General features: G+C 34.7%; 1 protein-coding gene and 1 long non-coding RNA gene across 9 annotated transcripts in view; one reads left to right on the top strand and one right to left on the bottom strand.

Moving 5' to 3' along the window:
• Positions 1-24,559, bottom strand: part of LOC123563576 (post-GPI attachment to proteins factor 4-like) — a 58,430-nt gene that overhangs the window by 21,549 nt on the left and 12,322 nt on the right. For 3 of the 8 annotated variants that reach the window (XM_045356437.2, XM_045356438.2, XM_045356441.2), the window contains exon 1: positions 3,099-3,252. The exons of 2 other annotated variants lie outside the window; for them this stretch is intronic. The gene's annotated coding sequence lies outside the window, so the exon portion shown is untranslated. Of the gene's footprint in view, positions 1-895; positions 1,042-3,098; positions 3,273-24,559 lie in introns of those variants that run through there. 3 more of the 8 variants (XM_045356439.2, XM_045356442.2, XR_008369054.1) reach the window with 2 other exon arrangements.
• LOC128552379 (uncharacterized) lies at positions 12,077-22,950 on the top strand. Its single transcript, XR_008369060.1, has 3 exons — positions 12,077-12,605; positions 20,335-20,498; positions 22,149-22,950. It is a non-coding gene; the product is annotated as an uncharacterized LOC128552379 (long non-coding RNA).

Here is a 24,559-nt window from a genome sequence, read left to right as displayed (position 1 = left end):
TTACAATATAATGAAACATAAAATCATATGCAAAACCATTATATTAAAGAATTATAGGAGACTGAAACAGCTACTACACATATCACAGTTTTCTATTAAACTAATATTACTGTATATCAAAATTAAAAAAAAAATGGTGTGTAAAAACCGAGAAACTGGCACTAATCTGGGCTTTTTACTAGTCTGAAAACTGCTATAAATGTGTACCTGGTAAAAAATGGTTTAAAAAATCAAGTATTATAGCAGATCAGATCTGTTATAAACTGATTAATACCAGCCTCTCATTTAAACATACTTGTATACATAGTATTCTTTATTCTCTTCCATGTTTTACATATATAACCATGCATAAGACACAACAGTTTTTAGAATACATGACCCCTCTCACAAGTTACAAAAGACTGTATGTCATAGCCAGAGCTCCTAAATTTATAGTTATTTAAATCAAGTATACAGTCATGTTAAAAGTTATTCACGTGTACATTAATACTACCTCATCCAGGTTACTTACATCAGTTTAAGATGTCTATGTCGTATTATTTATGTGTCCACAGAGTATGTTAATTAGAGCATGGTATGGCATTTAAAGATATGCAAAAGGTAACTAGTGAAAAAGAAAAACGATGGTTTAGAATCTATACATTCACGTCAGATCATACTAGGAGTTTTAATTCATTCCCAAAGGTAATTACTGAAATACCAATTAACTACCTTTTAAGATGGTCTTATCAATAGGAAATATATATTCTTTTTTATATGTATAAACAATGTTTTCATTAGATGGTGACCCTAACCTCCTTGCTCCAACACTTATGTTTACTCCATAGGTTATTACTCATACATTAAATTATCATTATAGGAAATGCGCTACAGTTACGAAATACAGCATTAATACCTCCAAACCAATCTTGCACTCTTCATAAAAACCTTCCTACACTCATATAATATGCCACTTTCCTCCAAGAATATCAAATGGTCTGCGGATATAGCAATTTTAGTAATATAAATAAATTCCAAATACCTAACTAATAGATACTCTAACTGAAAATACAAATGTTAAGTGTCATTGAGACCTTCTTTATTTCAGATATATAGCGGTATTCAGTTTACGGTATCGATTTTCACAAACTTGTGTGATCGAATATAACGAATTTTTACTTCCTTTTACAACTAGTCATATAAATCAAAGAATGTGAACAAGCTGAAGGTTAAAACAAATGTTGCTTCACGAGGGTATTGTAACGAAATTAACATTTTTAAAAATAAATTTGTTTTTTCTTTAATGCTGCTGGAAATAATCATAGTACGCAGAAAGCGAACTGCATTTCATAATGTATGATGCACAAGCTTCACCATTTGTTGGTACTTAATTAAAGGACCTTTTTGATAGAAAACAGAATTGAAAAAATAGAAACAACAACAGTTACAACAAACAACAAAAACAAAATATAATAAAAAAAGTAAAGAAAAAAAAAGAAATATATTTAAAAAAGATTATCGGCAAATTGTAATAAGACAGGAAGTTTATGAGGAGATTTAAATATATTTTGTGCTATTTTATCATCTATCTAACATTTTGCAAATAGCAATTCTAAACACGACACTTTAATATTTCTTTTTGTTTTTATTTTATATAAATTTACCATATTTTCCTCTATTCGACTATCCGATATAAAAAAGAAAAGAAAAACAAATTGAAAAGTTCAAATGTAAAACTTTTACTTGATGAATTAGTAAATGTTTGACTTTGTTAATAATAACATCTTTCTGAAAACAAAAGCCAGGCTATAAATTTAGACACAACATTTCTGGACCATCATCTGAAGTCATATTGTTTTGACGTAACCGAAATTATATGGGTGATTTTCACCAGGTAAGTATAACGGTCTTGGTCGAGAGGCCCAATTTGAAAATGTCGACCTATTAATAAAATCTGTAAAAAGATCCTTTGGAAACAAAGAATGCAACCAAGAATAATAACAGTAGCAGACTCGGTTTGACTGAGTCTGTTCATGAGAGGTAATGAAATGTGCAACACCTCTTACGCCCCCTAGCACTGGCTTAAGCGGAACTCTATTACACATATTTTGAATGGACTCCATGATCCCAAAGGATCAGAAAATAAAACAACACTGAATCCAAGTAGGGGATACTTATTAATACATAGAAGGGAAAAATGAAGTTACAGAAAAAAAGGATGTTCAGCCTTTGATAAAGAAGGATTCTCAGGATGAAGTTCATATAAAACATTGTCGTCCTTTTCTCAGAATAGTATCTCACAACTTTGTGTAGTGTCTGAAGTGTTTCAATTCCTTTATTTATTAATGCATCAAAAAGAAAAAAAAAAAGAAAGAAATGGAGTCTGTTTATTCGAAGAGTGATCTTTATTTATGATACATTTACCCATAATTGGATTACATCACTTCTAATTAGAGAAGAAAGAATCTGAGACCCACAAATATTTGACATCTGTGGAACCCTTTTTTTTGTGATGCCCTTTTGTAGTTTATGCGACTTCAGTTTTACATATTTTGTTATTTTAACACAAGTTATACGCATAAATCATGTTAAAATAGTACCCTGGTATCGCTTAATCTTTCCTTTTCAGTGTAGAATTCTACATGTTTTGTCTTTGGAAATGCTGGAGAAAACCCCTAGATACCCGCTTTACTTCTTAGTGTATCCTTAACGGGATGTCGCCTTCGTGCAAAGAGAGTTTATGGTAAACCTTTAGTAACTGCCATTCATTTAGATTGATACTGGTGTCTTTGACGATATATCAGGACTATACGATTATAAATAATTTCTACTTTAGTTTTAGATTAAAGAAGAGTTGTCTAGACAGACGTCAGTGTATCTCTAGGTATTCTGTAATAATAAATGTTTACATCAACACGAAATCCGACAAATAACCTGAATGTGGTTTGGTTGAATGCTGCTTTAACGATTAATAATACACTATCTTTAATGTATAGTAATGTAGCAACTAAAAGGTGTTTAATAGATTCAACCAAGGTCGTTTTAATGTTAATCGGAAAGAAAACTGAGCCTGAATCCAAATCACAATTGGACATATCACATAAATAAAGCAATCTTACCTTAAACTATCCAGTGGTTATTTCCGCCACGTTCCTTTTATTTTATTTTTTGTGAACACGCTGTCGTGTCATATTCTATTTTTAAGATATGTGTAAACCTTCTACAGCGAAAAATCAATATACCTGTAACTGTATCTCCCTGTCTGCTCATTAAGCGAAACATGCTATATCGATTGCTCTCACACCTGGGTATATTTGTCATACGAGCGTATGACTTCTGAAAAGCTATGGTAACGGGTTTGCGATCAAAGAGAACTGTATTACAGGACAAGTTCTGTGTTATTTGCTGCCAAATACGAAAGAAGGTTGGCATTTCACAAAACCTGATATGTCGGTCCAAAATTGAACTTATTCTTGGTATTATTTTTCAATCTTGCTTCAATAGTATTGGTGAGATTAGGTAAATAGCAAAATAAAATTGCAATTTTCTCCTCTAATGTCAGGCTTCTGTAATTAATGGGACACCTTGACCATTGAATTTATATCATTCCAAAACAAGTGTCTTGTAACATATACAGCATCTTTTTGTTTGCTGTAAAAGTTAGCTTTGTGCATGTGTCTGCTTTATGTGTTTGCTGTTTCTGTTACACATATGTAAAACAAAAATCAGTATGTACAGCCTTTTTGTGAATGAACCCCAGTGGTAGTCGGTACCCTGCATATGAGGATTGCCTCGCCTTCTTGGCATGGCTGCACTCTGAGTGCATTAGCCTGGCCACTTTACAATATTTGTTTCATTTATATACATTGTATTCTATTCAATGTGACTATTCAACATTAGTTCATCTTAGGGTGTACATAAATTATTGTTTGTCATAATAATTGTTAGTCAAGTTCATATTAATTTCACTATGTCTGTTGTATTGTCGTCTTGTAAAATGTGCTTTTATGAAAAAGTAAGTCCTTATATATCTTACTCATATATATAGATATATGTATATATTATCTTAACACATATAGACCAGACGCATGGCATGACCATTGAATTTATGTCGTTCCAAAACGATTGTCCTGTACCATATGCAGTTGATCTCTTTAAACAAATTTGAAAATATTTAGTCCGTTCTTGTGCACTTGTTATTTCGGATACAACACTGAATCTATTTATTCATTATGGTGCATTGCTCATCTAGTTCCGCAGTTTAGACTTCTACACTTAAATATGGTTCCTACTAGTAAAAATCCACAATAAGACATTTTATTACCATTTGATTATGCTAAGTCTTTACATATTTTGTTATATCTCTTGAACGTAAAAAGCGACATTTAACACCATTATCCAGGTGATACGGCAAAGAGGCACTTATACCATTTTTGATTGATGTATCAACCAGCTTCATTTTAACATTTTCTTTAATGGAGTCATAGTAGCCTTGTGGTTAGGGTTGTCATAATGATTTGTACTTTCAATTTATTAATAACGTTGTGTTTAGGCATAGCTGTCACTCGATTTGAGTTAGTAAAGATGACTGAACACTTTGCGCGTTCCTTCGCAAATGGAAATGAAATTTCACGCATGCGCTTTCTACGTCGGGCAAGTCGACATGACCGCACAATATAAACTACGTTAAAGTTATGTCACATTTCAGTCAATATGGTCCAAATGAGTCTGTATTACTGGTGTACGAAAAAATATATGTTATCCTGGGCACATCAATAACTTCCGTGTGCACGACTAATACGCATTATAATTGATAGTGAGTGATTCAGAACGAACAGGCAACAAACTCTCTTCAGTAATATTGATTCTTCATATCGACAAATTTAGTTTAAAGAAAAATTTCGGCAATTTCCATCAATTTAAAAAGCTTATGTTTTTACGATCATTTCTTAAAATAATCTGACAGAACTTGCAACCTGTCACAATATGCTTACATGATAATTTCATTTCAAGCAAAAGTTTGATTTTGAGCTTGAAGTATGGATTTAAAAAAAATATAAAAAAATGGTTACAAAATTTCCCTATAACTGCAATATTTAAAAGAAAATTTACCGAAAATATAGTTGAAGAATGAAATAATAAACTGTTGAAATAGCGTCATCGTTTCGTCTGTTTTAAAACTGTGCGTAAGTCAGAGTTTGTCCTCAGCAGTCCTAGGCATTTATTTGCATATACTATGTTGTAACGCGCGTGAACAGATGTGTACTGGTACAAAGCACATTGGGACTTATTAATAATTAGCATGACCATACTCACATGAACGCACAAAAATGCATTCAGTTTTTATAAAGAAAATCGAAATAATGTCAAGATATTGGTCTTTCCCTCATCCTCTTACAGAACTGTCAAAAAGGCCCGCCCAGGTTCAACTATAATTCGCCTTCCTATAAAAAACACAGATCAAAGATTTTCGACGGCGTTACAAAACACACACATACACACACGCACACGCACACACGCACGCACGCACGCACGCACGCACGCACTCATACACACACATACACAGACGCGCACGTACACGCATACGCATTTTTTCCCCTTTTATCTTTTAAGTTACAAAAAACTTAATTGTAATTTACAAATTTTGTATAGAGTATATAAAACGTATTTCATGTTCATTCTTAATTGAAATAATTATGTAAAATAAATCTGCACATTTCACACATACACCCACACGCATACGCGCAATCACACATGCACGAATATTTCTTATACAAACACCATGTCGTTCATCTTACGTTCATTCGTTGATCTTACACTGAATCAAACAAATATGCGAATTCTCAGTTTACAGTGTCCTCTAAAACATAACATGAATAGCATTCTCCAAAGCGAGTCATCCATATCGGCAACCGGTTGTTATTGTACACAAACAGATATCAAATTTAAACCATCGACTCATTTCTTCAATATTTTTAATTGATCATCTTTGAATGTATTCAAAGCAAATATTTAAATATACCTTTTTTTTAATTAAAACATAAAACTTTATTTTAATCAATACGAATAACGGCTTATCGATTCGATTTTCTTCATGTCAATCAGTATTCTCGTCTCACACTCCGTAATGTAAGATGACTCTCGTGTTATTATTTATGAATGAATGCGTAAATTCTTACGCTACTATTGTCAAATAGTTATTTAAAGAAAAGCGCCTTCGTTTAATATAACTGAAGAATACAGTATGCAAGAAAAAGAACATATCATAAGCCACAGCGGAGCAATTTTACTGTCCAGAACAATTAGCCTTGATCCAAGTATTTCAGTCCGCACATTAGGCCAGTAAAATATTCTTAAAATATCCTTTCTTTAAAGCCATCATCAAATCCAGTTGAGGCCTTTGTTACAATATCCTTATCTAACCATGCGGCCGAAAATGTAATTTTATAAACCTGGCAGGGAGAATTCAAGTGAATGTGATAGATATTCCTGTCTTTTTCCAGGGAAATACCTTGTTAGGCCGTGAGCTGGACAAAAAATTGGTACCATTTTTCTGGCAAATTCTCTATGTCATTATGTATAAAATAGCGTATGTGAGGTCAAAAACAGTACAAGCAATATTAATGAGTCTTAAACTAGACCAAAATCACTAAATCTATTATTCATTGCGATCTATTTTAGACGCGATCGGAAAGAAAATCGATCTTACAAGTCTACCTGTTAATGTTTTCCCAAATCCTCGAGACAACGGGGATAACAGACGTCACGAACGTTACGTTCAAGCTATCCTTGGTCAGCGACAACGCTTTCCTGCCTCTCCAGGTGTGTACACAAATTATTGTTCGATAGATATTTCTGCCATTTTTTTTGAAAAGCACTGAGTGACCTTACTATGAAACTAACCATGTAATCGTCAAAATCAGTATACGTAATGTCGAGAAATACTCAAATCTGTTTTGTCATCGGGATCTATTTTATGACGTGATAAACAAGAAAACAATCTTACATTTCTGCATGTGTATAACAGCTGATTTCGCGAACCTCCTAATTCCTTTATCATCTAACATAGACATGCTGTATAAGACTATATAAGAATTTTAGTGTCAGCCTGTTAAAATTAAAAGGTTCTTACATTACTACTGTTTAAACCCAATAAAATCAATTTATATAAACAGACACTGCTTCGTATATAAGAAACACAGCTACCATGGTCAGCTTTTAACGAGAATTTTCAAGAATTCTCTCCCTTAGTTATTGACAGTGTTAAAGCAATTCCCTTCATATTGGATTGTCTCCCTTACATTAGCTTAGGTCGTGTCATTCATGACCCAAGTCAATAATTCTTTGTCATGGATTTTGCATTGATCTAAAATTTTGCTTTGTGTTATACATGGAAATTAAGTTCGCATGTCACTCCGTAGAAAGCTACAAAACATGTAGCCAGTTTTTATAAATCATGTTGTTCATAGATTCATATTATATAGAAATATTATTCTTGTAAAGTTATAAAACATTTCTGCCAAAAAAAAAAAAAAACAACATTATCTTAGCTTATGATATTGCGAAATTTGTGTTGTCATGTAACAGAAAATGAAAACATTAAATAATTTGTTTTCTTTTCTTTTGAAACTTTGAATGTCGCTAAACACTGAAATCCGAGGATTATTTCATAAACGAGCTTTCCCACATAAAAACATGTATAATAGTTTTTCCTCGAGAAAAACGAAACTTGTGTGAAGATACATGTATTCCGATTTTGTTTGAATGCTCATGTCCATATAACAGTACTTTTGTTTAACTTTCATGCCTAGAAGTTGTCTCTTTAAAACATGATAAAATAAAGTAATACATAAACAATACTGTATTTGACAGGCAATGGCAAAAAAAAAAAAAAAAAGAGCAATTTAACAAACTTAGAAAACACACATGATAGTAAAACACGTATACACATGTTTTATTAACTGGCCTTGATCCTAGGTTTTCCATAGAGATCAAGAAAAGAAAGAATCTATGAATTATGAATCAAGTTTCTGAATTTTCTTATCAGCATTGGTGTATGTGTATCATTGAGATCCGAACTCATTTTTTTTAAATTAGCTCTCATTCACCCTTATCTAGTGTCTAAGTTACTTAGTTTTGTATAATCAATGATATACATAAATCAGATATGCAATTCAGATAAATTATGTTTTGTGTACATACTATACTATACAATGCAATCATGAAATCAAATTTTTCCGTGTAAACTAAAGTTTTCAGCTGTAACAGTAAAGGTGGCTATTTTGCATGCTTTCCACGAACAAACCGTGACAAAACATGTAGGTCCTACTAAAGAGATAACCCTACCGTGCAAACTCACAGAAAGCATGCTATTATAAATAATTTTGTTGTTGTTGTTTTGTTTTCAAGCTTGGATTTCATTTCTAAAATAGAAATGATATTGCGCGTCTGTTAATTTCACCCTTTCTTTGCAAAGCGTGGAAACCATGCTGTGTCCTTTGTTAAATAAATGTACAGTCTCTCCCCCACTCACCGGCTTTCAAGGAGCGCCTAACTTGCAAATTACATAATTTCATAAGAAAACTATTCTTTGACGTAGTTTTTTTTCCTGTCGTGGAATGTTTCAATATTCCAAAGATTTTAGCTTTCAGTCAGAAAAACGGTAATTTATGTTGATTCGTATTGTTTTTATAAACAGTTTGGTGAAAAATCAAAGCTCTGTTCTATTCTGTTCTGTTCATGTTTTTCTATTATTTGACTATGAGACAATCATGAACGTTATTATTTCAAAAGACTATATTGAATCGTACGTCAGTTGTTGGTATATACAGTTCCGTAAATCGTTACATCGTTTAAGCTACATCAGAACTTTAAGAAATCCGCACGTTTTTTATTTCCTGATACACTTTGAAGTTAAATGGAAGCAAGAAGACTTTACCCTATTACACTTTTAATTATACTATTGTATTGTTTATAAAGTCACTAATACCTACATATGTGATAATAAATTGTCATGTTTTGGAAAATGTAATTTATTTGCCTCTAAAGTAAAAGAAATTGAAAAAATAGTGATTTTCACTATATGTTCATTATAACTGATGGTGATACTTTTTAAACGCAGTTGGAAGCAAAAAGATGTTAAGTTAGAATAAATATTTTCACATCAAATTGAAGAGAAGAAATTGATGTATACTGTCATATCTGGTAAAATATTCACAAACCAAAACACATATTTGAAATTAATCATTGAAAATAAATTTCCTATATAATCTATTGCTCAAAGTTATATCAGCGGAGAAACCAATATTGATTATCGGATAATTTTCAAGGGGGACAACCTACTACGATAAGCCAGTCAAATATAATAAAAGCTGGGGATGTTTAAGTAAAACTAACTGGAAGGTAGAAATTACAGCGAACTTTTGATTAGGTCAGGTGTCACCTTACATCTGTCAAAGTTTGTAATTAGTTTTCACGATCTGTCAATATTATTTTAATGTCTTATTTCTGCATATCTTGGTAGGATATTGTAGTTTGTAACTTACTGTACTTTCCTGTCAATACCTGTATTTAAAATTGTTTTATTGAGCGTACTGAAGTAACGTCAGAATTTCTATTGTTTAAGTTTATTGTTGGTAGTATTAAAGAGTACCAAAAACTTGATCTTCAGACATAAGAGTGGTTCCTTTCTGAAAGGCCAAAAAAACATTAGGTTGAATTGTATCTTTTGTTTGTTTTGTCATAAAGTGGAAATTCAAAATGTTGTACCACCTTAATTTGTAGAAATAATCCAGTTTTACTATTTCTTGTTAGGGATTTCTTAGAAAATGTTGGCGAAATATTTCGTTGGTATATAAAAAGTTTTCTCAGCTATAGCATTCAGTCAGTATTAATGCAACTTAAAATAAGCTGGTGGCAAAATTATTCTATAACAAATATACACTTGTGATATACAGATACATTCAATGACCTATCATGTGTCGGTGCGACGTTAAATCCAACACACACACACACACACACGCACACACGCACACGCACACGCGCACACACACACGCACGCACTAACACACACACACAAAACCAAAAAAAACCCAAACAACTCATGTTTACCTATCATGTGTCAAGCATAAGCAAATATTTATACTGATTACATCACTTATTGACATAGCTTTTTGCTTCGAGAATGTATTTACTAAGCACGAGAAAAAATGTTGGAAATACATTTGTTTGTGATAGTCATTACATCTGAAGGCTTTAAAAGGCTGTTATAACTGAAAAAAATGGACATATAATGTTCAATCATTGTTGTACAGTCATGGTTACAGTTATTTGTGGAAAACATCCATCAGTAATAGACCAAAGTCTTCTTTATATGTTTAGATATGTTTGGACAAGAGCGAAGAGTAAATATTACATAAGTTTATTAACAAGACTTAGAACATCGACACGTATGCTTAGAAAAGAAACTGACAGATATAGTAGAAACAGGATAGAGAGAAATGAAAGACTATGTTTGATATGTGACAACAGTAGTTCTGACATAGAAGATGAATATCATTTTGTTTTAATATGTACAAAGTACAGCGTACTAAGAAACTGTTACATTGCCGTAGAATATTGAAGAAATCTTAGTATGTGGAAATTTATTGAACTAATGAATTCAACGGATAGAAAAAACTTTAAACAACTTAGCAGCCTTGCGAACAGCCACTACTACTAATATTTTGAGATTAGGAGTTAGAAATACGCATTACTATTATGTTCATTCATGAAGATGTGTTATGTTTTATGCAATGATATTGCCTTGTTATATGTTATGATAAAGCGACCAATATTGGTTTTGTATTACTTTTTGTTCATCCTCACTACTATGCGTAATCATATCATACCTTTAAAACATTATATTATATATCGTCTATTGACCGCCAGAATGTGCTATCGGCCTTCTTATTTAATATGCTGATAGCATCTTCTGGCGGTCAATAGACGATATGTATATATGTTTTGACATGTATTTATATTGTAACAGGTTTGTGGACGAGGAACCATAATGGCTCAAGTACTTAATTTATGAAATAAAGTCTTCTTGTTGTTTGAAATTTACTATAAATTTCTAAGGATTTGTTACTTTATCAATTAATTCTTTGTTTTTAAATAAGCAAGTCATCGCTTGACTTGATAATAATGTTATAATTTCCTGTAAATAATTAATTAAAAAAATCTCTCTAAATTCCTCTGGGGTTTGAAAACTGGTAAAGCAATGGTAATGTTCGTAATAAAATTCCACTTCACCACTCGTAGTTTCTCGAAAGCTGTATTGACAACTTCCAGTATTACCTGCTGTGATGTTACCAGCATAATTTATGAACAGTTGTAGTAATTGTTTATTTTCATTCATCGTCGAATTAAGTTGATTCCTAGTCTGCCTGCAGTGACTTGAAATATATACATCATTGTTCTTTTAATAAAAACATTTGCTGTCTTATTGCCTCTAACGAGATCGTCTTTGAGTTTCATGCCTAATCACATCTATTTCCGGCTGACATTTTCTCTTACTAAGATGAACTATTTTTCCAAACTGCTCCCACTTTATTTTAGCCATGTTTAGCTCTTAGCCGTACAGTACTATATATTACTGTCCACCCTATTACCATGCATACGTCGAACAATAGGTTTTGCTGATATATAATTTCTGTAACTAACATCATTACTATATCGGGGTCTTCTTTCCCTGCACCATCCTTGATAAGATTATATGAAAGCTTTCAGTCCAATATGAGTTGACTTTAAACATCTACTAGAAACTGTAAATCTATCTGTTTGTTAAGCATATAAATGACCTCTTCTTGACTTGAGACCAGCAGAATTTAGTGTTGAACTATAGACCAGTCAATAACGAGACATATGGACCGGCGATTTATATAAGAAGTGATGTTATACTAACTGCATGTATCTACACTATCAGTGAACATCGTTATGATTATCAGTCATGTTCATAGATAATATTTCGTTGCCCTACATTCACCTGATGATGATATCTCTTAGTGTTTAATAATAAAATATTTTAAATAGAAAATGTTGTGAATTATTTGTGAATCTAAAATGAATTTACATGCTTTTTAATCACTTTCATATCGAAGACGCGTTAAAATATAGTTATTGAGTGTTTTATAAAAAAAAACAAATGCAGTTTACCAGGTTAATGTTCTTTACATTATTATTATTAACGTGGTGTTTAATAACATCAAAGAAACTTCAAAGTTGATAAAACAATCAGAAACAGGAGACATATATCATCTGCTTTGTCAAAAATATTTACCTAACGCTTTAATTCAAACGAATAATTATGGAAAATAAAGATAAATCTGTCAATGTACCGTATCAGGGATTGAAAGACAAAAATGCAAGTATAAAGCATGTGTATGTGCTCCGATGGTATGTGATTGCAGTAGTATCGCTTGCGAATATCTTGAATGTCTTCCTATGGGCTACATGGGGCCCAATTTCACAGTCAGCATACCTCGTCTATTCATGAACAGATAATCAATTGTTTTGGATTGTAAACATAGGAAATATAACAGCATTTCTTTCCGTTTTCTTTGGCGTGTATCTTGTTGATTGCAAAGGTAAGAATATGTTTTAATCATCGTAAGAGAATTACTACAATTCAAGTTTAGAAATACTCCTAGTCTTATGGGATGCACGCACGCTTCTAATACAATCTAGAGAGTCATGATTGCTGACCTGCAAGTGTTCATATTAAAAAGTATCGCTAATTCGCCCATGGTTAATTCTGAAATACTTTAATCCCTGTTTGAATCCTATGGCAAGGAATCTTAGGATCTTGCTACCGTCCAAGACCAAGACCGGGAACCTGGCGTATGTCTTGAGGTGAGGGCAGTTTGGCTTTTAGCCTGCTGGTGGCAAGTGATTTTGCCTCTGCGACCCGTGCAGACCCAAGATCAGCCTACACATCCGTGCAGTCTGATCATGATCTGCACTGTTCGCTGTTCAGTCAGTAAATTTTCAGTGAACACCCCTTTGAATAACAAATGGTACTGTCCAAACTAAATGATAGACCAGTCCAGTTTAGAAATTTAGCAGGGTAAGGGTTAAAGAAGATGCTCGGAAAGTATTTCATCATTTTGAGCATGTATGGAACGTTTTCGACCTTGTTCGAGCCTCCACGAATAGAATATATATCCATATTTACTACCCCCGCCCCGACCCCACCCCCGCATCATCCCCACATTTCTCCACAAAACACTTTGTTTGTTTCGCGATTTTTGTTTTGTAAAAAAAGAAGAAAAGTTCATATGGCACTTTATGTTTATGTATGTTTATAAACAACTCATTCATTTTTAAATACATGTGCAAATATTGTCATTAAAATAAAATCAAATTATCATGTCCACGGACATTGCCTTGTTTATATTGCTTTTTTTTCACTCGCTAAGACGTAGCACTGAAAAACGTAGTTTTTATGCCAAATATTCGAAAATATGATCAAGGTCCTTGCTGTGATGAAAATATTTTAATAATATTTTTGTTTTAACTACTGTAAGTACAGTATAGACGAAACACAATATTTCATTTTATCCCGTTATATTATATTCCAATAACAGTGTTTGTAAAAAAAATCATTTAAGTATATCTTATAAGTACTGTAGGTAAATGACCTCAATCATTACAGATATATGAAATTATCATGTTTTCACTGTATACATTGATTTGAACATCTTAACATTTTATAGACATACTCTCCTTTATATGAGGTCTGTAACCGTTATCGGATAGGTCACTTATAACTATACGGAGATAACAGATAATCTATTTAATAGCAATAATATATAATAATATACAAACTATAATGCACGAGCCGTGATGTCAAGTAGCTTTCACTCTAAAAGTGACTTTTTTTTGCCTCAAACAAGGACTTTTAGTATAATCTACGATTTATTTATAAATATGTATGGTATATTTCTCCGTGACGTTTATGACACAATAATTGTGTCAGGAGTCTTTAGTTCTCCGCACTTGAGTATTATGGGAAATTGGTGAAATGGTGAAAGTAAATTGCGAAAAATAAGTCCATACAAATTTCTTCGGAAGGAAAAAAAAATTCAAGCCTTACTTCTAGGGAAGGACGACATTGATTTGCCTCGCCATTTTTGGCCTACTTTGCAAATAGGGAAAATTACCATTTATCGCCAATTTGAGCCACCCTAGCAGGGAATGACATTATTCATTTTCCTTGCTTCTTCGGCTCCCCGCACACCCACTGTCTCTCGCCCCCAGCAGGGAAGGACATCACTGATTTTCCTCGCCATATTTTGCATACTTAGCAGGGTTGGGCACATGTATTTTCTTCCCCATTTCTGGACATCATTGTGTTCCTAGCTCTTTCTGGCCTACCAAGCAAGCAGGGAAAGACAGTGTTGTCTTTCTTGTCATTTCTGGCCTGACACGCAGGGAAAGCGCATTTTGTCTAGTACGTGATATTATGATCATACCAAAAATTAATTAAGCAAAACAACGGCACTTATTTCCTCCGCCATAGCTTGGTGAAAAGCATAGTACAAAGAAATGTTAAAAAAATACACTGTCACATGGAGACATACGGATTCTAGTCCTATAACATGAAAAACATTTCTTAAGCTATCATAGATGGTCAATATTCCAATGAATGTACACTAGTGTGCACTAGTGGTAAATATACCGCCAGGTTTACAAATACTGGTATGTAGTTTATAGTCATGAATTGTTTATGTCTCATAATCCTCCAAGTACTGTGGAGGTTTACGATATCTTTGTGGCATAGACTTTGGAATTCCATTTATATCTTCATCAGAACGCCCCTTTTCCAGAGGAGGGCTTTCATCAATTTCGCCGATTAACATTTGGGGTTCAGAAGGCTAACGAAGGACATTGTCATTTCGTAATGGTATAGTTAATGTCGGAGGTACTGGAACCATCTCAGAAATGCACGTGTTTGATTCAGTGTCCTCATTAACACTCTCGTTTTCAAAATCTTTCAGACTTGAGGAATAATTAGAATGAATCTCACTCTCAACGCGGTAACATTCAGACAGTTTTATTTTGTAAGATGTAGCGCGTAACTGATTTCCAGTGATTTTTTTTAAAAAGCAACATTCATCGTCAATAGAAACAACAAGGTATCTGTCCCTCGGACGAGATTTCTGCTTGTCTGAATACAAATATACTAAATCTCCTACACTGACCTGGTTTGAACTGTGTGTAACATTAGGACATTTAGATTTCTCACTGTATTTATGATTACTTTCACGTAAACTATGCTGATTCAAAACGATGTCATGGTCTATGAATGGGATCTGTTCATGTGTGAACTGATCTCTATTAGTCCATAGTTCACGCGCTGACAAGCCCTGGTTGCGAATACGTGAATTAAGTCGTGAAACACAGATTGAGAGATATAAACTAGACACTGGACCCCCTCTTGGTTCAAAACGTAATAGTTCAGTTTCTAGCTCTGCAATGGCCTTTTCAGCAACAGGGTTCTTGCTGTGATTTTTAACCCGTCCAATCTGAAGTGAAATGTTATACTGTTCAAGAAGTTTGTTATCCTTCAACGAAGTGAATCCTGGAGTAGGATCTACACGGACGACCGCGTTTGGGCCATTTAATGGATGCATTCCAACAATTAGGCTGACTAAGTTATCGCGTTATGTGTCGCGTTTCTCATCTACAATAACGCAAGCTGACGTGTAAGATGTGACTGTTTCACGAACGACAAGTACAAGTTGGCGGTTTCGCTTTAAGACATCTGCCGCGAAGTTGATACCGACATGCTCATGTGGTTCCTCTGAGGATTGTTTCACAAGACTTTCAGGAAATTGCTTAAGTGAAGCACACGTATGACAACTCTCATACACTCTGTCAATTGCTTTTGAGAGATCCAATGCATAAAACTGACGCTTATGAACTAATTGTAACTGGTGTTTGGTGGGATGACAAAGTTTTAGGTGCAAAGCGGTTACCAAACCATCTAATACACTGCGCGGTACGATAATTAGCTGGAGGTAACAATGGATCACTGCGTCTAGCGATGAGTAAACCATAATTAGCGATGGAAGCAACACTGAGGTATCTCTTTATGTCTTTCACTTTAGTTTGTTTCAAATGAACCATAGTGCGTCGTAAATCAGGGCACTCTGTCTGGAGGTCTTTCCAGGCTGATCTTGATGTGAACGGTAAGCGACTGTTATTTTCAATAATGTTCTGAATGCTAACTGATCTGACTACTGAATCTTCAAGACGACTTATAAATGAACACAATTGGCACCGTGGTTCCAAGCATTCGGCAGCATTTCTACTCGCGAAATCTGAAGGAAAGTTAGCTGACCCAGCGACATGTTGCGCGTTCACTTGATACCGACTAACCACGGAAAGAAATGAGGTAACGCGGGGACTTGCAGAAAATTCACTGCGACAAAGTTTCAGTATAGCCTGTACGTAAGGTTTACTATCAGTTAGTACACACGGCTTATGTTTAGACTGAATTATGAAAGGTGCAAAATGGGGGTTGAGTTGGTCCCATATTAACAACTGCTTCAAAAGATCCTTCCGCCCCATTATAACCCTGCAGGTCAGTACTGAAAACCTCATCATGTTCCCTAAACAGTTCTTGAAATTGATTACGAGTTTCACTAGGAAGGATTTCATCATGATCAAGCTTGACAGTGTCAGAGTAATACTTAGGAGAACTTGCTGCAGATACTTGTGATCTGTTACTAGAGTCATCATTGACAGAAGGAACACATGTATTCAAAATTTGACAGACATGATCATTTTTTCGTAACTGCTGTGGTTGGCACGTATCGTTGCACAAATGAATGTTTCCTGCGATCGATTCAGTAATATGAGGTCTCGGCCAATCAACATTTCCAACTGGGGCATTGTCCTTACGCGGTTCAATAGCTATGAGACAGTCCTCCGCAAAGTCTGATGGAACATCAAGTTCAACATAGTACCCTGGCCAGATAGTACCGACTTTAGCTCGTAGGATGCTAGCTTGAGCTCGTCTCACGCGATTTTCGTTTTTGTCACTAACGCGAGAACCGTAGTTAAAAAGATCGCAACCATCAATGGTAATTTGCTGTTTAGCCAGTCGGACAGAAATGTCATTACGCGTCATGAAAGGAATTCCGGCAAGTATGTCGCTGTCAAGATCGCCTACAACGAGAACTTCCAAATTCATGTCTTTATCTTGTCTAGACAGAGTTAGTCTTGTTTCTCCAATTACCTCTAAGGGTGTGAACCCGTCAGCCTGACGAGCGCTTTGATTACTCTTAGTAACAACGGCACCAATACGTGCAGCAGTTGAAGCCTTAATCATAGATATTTCAGCCCCAGTATCAAGCATAAGATGTAATGGGAAGTGCTTATAAAATGCTTTGAAATATGGCGATTGCTTAGTGCTAACGCGTCGCGACATAGCGGCTACCCTAGAATTACTAGTGTCATCTGTGACTTGAGGTGTATCGTCATCACTAACCTCCGTCGAGGAGTCGTAAGAAACAGTCTGTCGTCCTTTACTTATATATAACCGATCTTCCTCAGGGAGGTAGATACATGCACTCAGATAGTGTTGAGCAGAACGTCCTGCTTGTTTGCACAGTACACATGTTTTGAATTGTCTTTTGGATTTAGAGCTGGAAATTTTATTCTTGCCCTTATATGATGCTCTTAATACTTTAACCTCCGCGACAGAATGAATTTCATCTAACAATGTGTCAAGAGCCAAAGTTATTTCCGGCTTCAGAGAGGCAAGTGTCTGCGACCGCAGTTCTGTACCGTATCTCTGTTTCACAAGCGCAGGAAGTTCTGGGTGAATAAGCCTCAGCCAGGTAAGTACAATTAAATTTTCAATGGTAGGTGAAATATCCTCGTCACTGTCCGGAACCTCACCATGATGTTTTATTGACTCGTCAGCACGAAGAAGATTGTCTTCTATAAAACTGGCGAGTCGTTGAAATAAATCTTCCGGTCGTTCACCTGGTTCTAGTTTCAAGTTATTAAAGTTCATGAAATGCCCGCCAGATGTCTGGAACCCGAAATGTAAGCGAATAGCTTGCCAGATACTGTTTACCGAAGTGGAATTTTTAACAATGGTGTTCCTAGAAATTACTGGGCAATATTTGGCTATTTGTCCCAACATTAACTCAAGATGTGTACACTTCTGTGCGGCAGTGCGTCTTTTTGCCTCAGAAACACCCTCACCATCGTCATCAAAACCTCTAAGTGGATGAGCTTCAGTCTTCTTTGCCCAGGTGAAACCATCAACAAGAAAACTTGCAAAATTTGGATCGAGGGATAGTGTGTAATGAAGATTTTGGTTCCACCCTTCAAAAGTTGTTATTGTTTCATTTTTGGTCAGGGACCACTGTTTCGGCGCCCTTACACCAGCCATAGTAGTCAATTTGCGTTGAACAGTCAAAGAAAAACTGCCTCGTCACTGCTTTTGTTATAGCAAGTTGTTTTGTGCACTGGTTTATTGTTCAAATGTCCATGAACTCGCTCGTCCTCGGTGTGTAGGGGAAGAACGTGGGTTTGTTTTTAAGCGCTGCCACCACGTTAGTTAACAAGAAACGATGCAAATTAACGTTTATCGGTAGAGAAATCTACTCTTTATGATTACAAAAGGAGGAGATAAGCAAAAGGGCGACAACCCTTGCAACATAAAGCTAACAACTGTATGCCGTACTTATACCGTACAACTGTGTATACAGTGGCGGAGGAACTACAACATTGGTTTCTCCGCGATTTCTGGCCTACGTAGCCGGGAAAGAAAACATTGATTTTACAAGCCATTTTCGGCCTGCCTAACAGGGTTTTCCCCGCTGTTTCCAGAATCTAGCTTGGAAGAACAATATTGATTTGATTTTCCTCGACAGTTTTTATCACTGGAATTCCTGGTCTACCTAGCAGGGAAGGACAGCAATGGGTTTCCTCACCGTGTCTGGCCTATCTAACAAGGACAACATTGAGTTTTTCCCTGCCATACCTAGCAGGGGAGGACATAATTTTCATTCCAGTCATTCCTAACCTACCTTGCAGGGAATGGGGCAGCATTTTTGGCCTGCCTTGCAGAGAAGAACATAATTTTCTTCCTCTCCGTCTTTGTCATTTACATAGCAGGGATGGACCGTAGTGTCTTCTTCTTTTCTTTCTGGTCTACCTAACAGGGAAGGGCAACTTTATCCCCGCCATTTCTAGCCTACCTAGCCGGGGAGGACAATGTTGTTTTTCCCGTCATTTCTAGCCTACATATCAAAGAATGACATAATTTTCCTCTTTTTCCTCGCGCTTTCTGACCTACATAGCAAGGGCGAGAACATTGTTGCCTGCTATTTCTGGCCTTACTAGCACGGAATGACAACGTTGTCTTTCTTGCTATTTCTGGAATGCCTAGCAGTGGAGGACAACATTATCATTCCCCTCTAATTCTGGCCTTTGTGGTAGGAAAGGGCTGGATTGTCGTTCCCGCCTAGCACGGAATGAGAACGTTATCTTTCTCGTTATTTCTGGCATGCCTAGCAGGAGAGGACAACATTATCATTCCCCATTAATTCTGGCCTTCGTGGTAGGAAAGAGCAGGATTGTCGCTTCCCGCCATTTCTTGCTTACCTAGCTGGGAAGGACACATTGTATTACTATCAAGGTCAGTTTTAATTGGAAATGTCAAATATACTCCCCTCCCCTCAGTGTTGATTTATAATAACCTTCCAAAAGAATATTGGAAAATAGGCAAAATTGTTAAGTAAGTCCATAGTGCTGATAAAATTACTGATTTTGCGTAATGAGAAGTCAAATAGTTCGAACTCTCCTTTTTAACATATGACTGGCGACTGGTTATGAAAAATGAAATCTTTATTCAAAATATTTATTGAATGTTTAAATGGACTCAGATATATTAATTAAGCCCAAGTGAATGCCAAATCAGTAGAAACTATGTTCCACAATGAACACATTCATGGAGCGTTGTAGATTATGCTTCACACGGAGAGGTGATCGTTTTAACCACAGTGAGCTTGCTGTCAATAATCGTTTATTATTCTTTTTTGAACGTGATGAGCAAGAAAAATGATCTTATTTGTCGGCTATTTTCACAAACCTCGGGACAGCACACTATTAACGCTCGGATTTTCTTTCCATGCTGTCCCTCTAGTATAGAAAACCATCTTACACAGACATGTGAGATCCTTATTGTAACATGGTTTATACAGAAAACGTTTAAAATAACCTTAACTACGTTACATGTAATTTGTTATGTTAATCATGCATTATGTTTGAATCGTTTTTTTTTTGTAACAGATTAATCGCCATTGGTCAAGGTTTAAATGGTATAGCAAACAGCATAACAGTGTGTACTCCAACAGTTGTTTCTCAAACTTGGTTCCGGGCTACAGAAAGGACCACAGCCACAGCCGTATCAACTCTCGCGTTTGCTTTAGGTGCAGCCGCAGCTTTCTTGTTTGGTAAACAACATTCCAATATAAATGTGTGTGTTTCAAAAAGGCATACCTCCAGGCCAACATCAAAATTAAAAAAAAGGACTTATAACGTAAATATCAACTTAATCTTTTATAATTGGGCAAACTAGCCAATCAATTTATTTTTAATAGTGTAACGTCAAACATGAATATTCAATACAATGACAGCCTATTCACTATATATTCGTAAATTATGTTTGAATATGAGCTTCATAAGCGGAAGTCACCTTAATATTGTCATTCAGATTTCATGAATACACGCATTACTAAAATCATGCCTGGACCAAGTCTTCCAAATGATGAGATAGTGAGGTTTTAAAGTCCTTAAGTGTGTATCTTAATGTGTATGATAAAAAGTGCATTTCGTATATATTATATCAGAGTTCTGTAGCGTGACTAACGCATTTTAGAATATTTTGCTAAACATATTTTACTGAGTTTTATTATAGCAAACAATTTTTCAAAAAAGGCACGGAATCACTTCAAACTTTCTCTTTATTGCATTAAGTAACTGAAGAGGTCCTTCTCTATATAAGGGATAAAATGTACAAACTTTTCCTAAACTGAAGTGATGAAAGCACAATTACCCTTATCTTGAAGGTTCACATTAATATTTCGAGGTAATAAGTATAGAGAAATTTAATCTACATGAAATTGTTCATCACTTTTACATCCTTTTATTATATGTTTGCTACTATCGGGGTGTGTTTTCTACTTTCAGGTCACAAATTTATTTTTTCAGTGAAACATTTTTTTTTATTACTGAGGGTTTTTTTCGAACATTTTTGTAGTCATTTCGGTATGATTTTGTGGCCATCGTGCAAAGGAGACAGATTTTATACGTTTTATTATCAAGATAGCTTTTATTTATGTAATTGTATCAAAAGTGTATTTCTGTCGAGTCAAACGTGAAATACATGTTGACTTATTTGTCATCTTGGATATACTTTTAAATAAAGGCTAATTTGAAGTTACAGGGTTTCGTTTCGAAATTTTGATTGATATAAAATTCAGCATATTCCTCATAGACTGCGTATTTTACTTTTTTGATATTTTTGTAACTTTTTTCGCTGCAAACCATCAAAAACGACCATTGGCGTCCATTTTTGATGAACCGCGATTTCACGTCCATCAGACGATTTTTGTAGCTCGTTCTGTTTATTCTACAAAAATTGATTTGCTTGTTACTCATCATATTTTATTTAAAAATGTCTTTAAAATGGTGTATAATTTATGAAGATCATTTTAACGTAAAAGTCGATATTTACGTTAAAGTAACGTCAGAGCGAAAAATATGACGTTGAGTTTCTAATGAAAAGTTTGATTTTATTTTGTTTCATGTAAAACCCAAACGATAGAATTTGAGAAAAAACTAGCATGATGATGAAAATTTTATTTTCTATCGATTGAAGGAATAAAATTATGGGGTCAAACTTCAAAATAGGCGCATTTCACCTTAAGTAGAGATATCATGTATAATATGTGTACATTTAAACTAGTCTGTTTACATTAAAAAAAGATATACTGTAGTCTGTATACATTTAAAGAGTGATATACAGTATAGTGTGCATACATTTAAAAGAGATATATGCTATATTCTGTAAAATTATCTTTCTTTCATTTCTTTTCTTTCAGGTCCATTGACAGTTTCGATGCCTAAAGTGTATGTTTTTTTCTTTGTCGAGTGCGTCTGCGCATACATGCGCGCTAACCGCTGATACAATGGTATATTCAAGCCCTCAGTGTATAACTTTATAATTGTAATATATTGCAACTACATACATATACCAAATAATAATTATTTTTGTAGATAACATGGCATTTAATCATGTTATAATTAATTAATTTGAGTAAAACTCGGACTCATTATTGTTAATTTTTCTGGTCCTTTTGGATCATGCAGTTTTGTTCTTGTTTTTTATTTGTTGGGTTTAACGTCGCACCAACACAAATATAGGTCATATGGCGACTTTCCAGCTTTGATGATGGAGGAAGACCACAGGTGCCATTCCGTGCATTATTTCATCACGAGCGGGCACCTGGGTAGAAACACCGACCTTCCGTAAGTCAGCTGGATGGTTTCCTCACATGAAGAATTCAACGCCTCGAGTGAGGCTCGAACCCACATCGATGAGGGGCAAGTGATTTCAAGTCAGCGACCTTAACCACTCTGCCACGGAGGCCCCCCCGGATCGTGCAGTATTTCTAATTAATGCGTGTGATACAGTTCCGCTTAAGCTGGTGCTAGGGGGCATGTGGGGTAATGCACAATTCATTAGACTTAATCAAACTGACCTTTTGTTATACTCATCTGACCGGTTGGTCGGCCAGTCGTGCGTTGTTGCCATTTGTAGCGCGAACTGCTTCCTCAGTTTTAAAGGGATTCCAATGAAATGCCATACGTATGATAACCATGAAGTGTAAATGTACGAGACATATTTTTTCTGGTATTTTATTAATCACATTCAGTCACGTCTCTAGATTCTATGTCTAAGTTGTATTGCATACGTTTATGGATGGGAAATCCAGGGCGGGTGATCACGTGACTTTCGTTTATGATCACATTGTGTCCACCTTAATGGCTGCCTCCATGTACTAGAAGTTTTTTTTGTATTTTTCTGCAATTTCTCATTACATTTGAATATATTTTACCGACCATGTTCCAGCCAACAACTTTCCAGTTCCAACGATGTATCATGTTGCTATGTGAGTGTTGCCGTTTTTCCATTTACCTTGCAGAGATTTTCGAAGTGGTGATTTTTCTCTTGAAAAAGTGTGGTCACATTGAGTCCCGAAATCCAAAAAATACGTTTTATGCATTCCAACGGGTTTGTTGTTGGTAGAAATCGACTGAAAATGCACTGCAATCATGTCATTTGCTTCTCAGGCGACTTGTAAATGTAAATACCTGTTTTCTACAATGTTCTAGAGATTCATGTCTGAATGGTCACATTGTGTCCAGTAAATTTAGTTAATGGTGTATTTAGCAAGAAATTCGAATCTTCTGCATAATAATGAGTCTTTTCAAGTTTTTTCGTGTTGCAGTTCATCAAAGGAATAAACGTACTTAATAGGTAACCCAGAAGCACTTTCGAGCTTAATTTTGTCACATAACGGCTGAAAGAAAAATCTTTTTTTTCTAATTATTTTTCTGTAAGCTAGTTCCTGTTTTACATCATTGTGGACCTATACTTGACATTTTGTAGCATTTTCAGGGAGGCTTTGTATAGACATGTAAACTTATTCCACATAAGAGTGTAAAATGTTCTTATTTTATGTTGTTCAACAATCTTGACTAAACTTGTACATTGTAACTTGTACATTGTATTATGAATCTTTTGGTATTATTTTTAAACTCTCTTAATGCATGAATTACCAAAATTGATAATATAGAATGCAATGCATTACATATTTATCAATCTAATAAGCATAATTGTGCTGAAATTAATGAAATCACTGTGCCATCAATTGTAAAGTTTAACAAGTAATTCTTATTTTTCAGTCACTGCAATACTTAATTGTGGTATTTTTAACTAACTTAACTTTTTAAGACTTGAGTGATGGTTAAAATACCCAACATTTATTGATATATACTGTTTTATTGTCCGTGCATTCAAATATGTATTGTCGCCAAAGCATTAATCATATACGTTACCTTCATTTGTTAAATTACTAGGAAGTGAAACAAATGTAAAATCTAATCTTTATAAGACATTGTAAAGATATTAAAGTCTATTGAAGTTTGAAAATAAAGTATTACTATAGCCCATAACAAACAGCATTTATGATATGATTTTAAATTTTGATAAACCGTATATTACGATAACAAAATCCATATAAATTACTGAATGATTTCTGGATGACTTCACAGTCAGCGATCGACTTTTTATTTTCCCTTACAGAAACTGGAGAAATGACCATACGCATTTCACTAACATGAAATTCTTAATTAAACGAAATGACAAACGAAGAAGAATTTAGACATTGAGACTAGATACGTTACCGATATTTTAAATTCGGAATGAGTTCTGTGCTTTATGGATGCG

The sequence above is a fragment of the Mercenaria mercenaria genome, chromosome 2, assembly GCF_021730395.1.
Source record: "Mercenaria mercenaria strain notata chromosome 2, MADL_Memer_1, whole genome shotgun sequence".
NCBI lineage: Eukaryota > Metazoa > Mollusca > Bivalvia > Venerida > Veneridae > Mercenaria > Mercenaria mercenaria.
The sequence above is the reverse complement of the archived record's forward strand: the minus strand, read 5'-3'. Positions and strand labels throughout refer to the sequence as shown.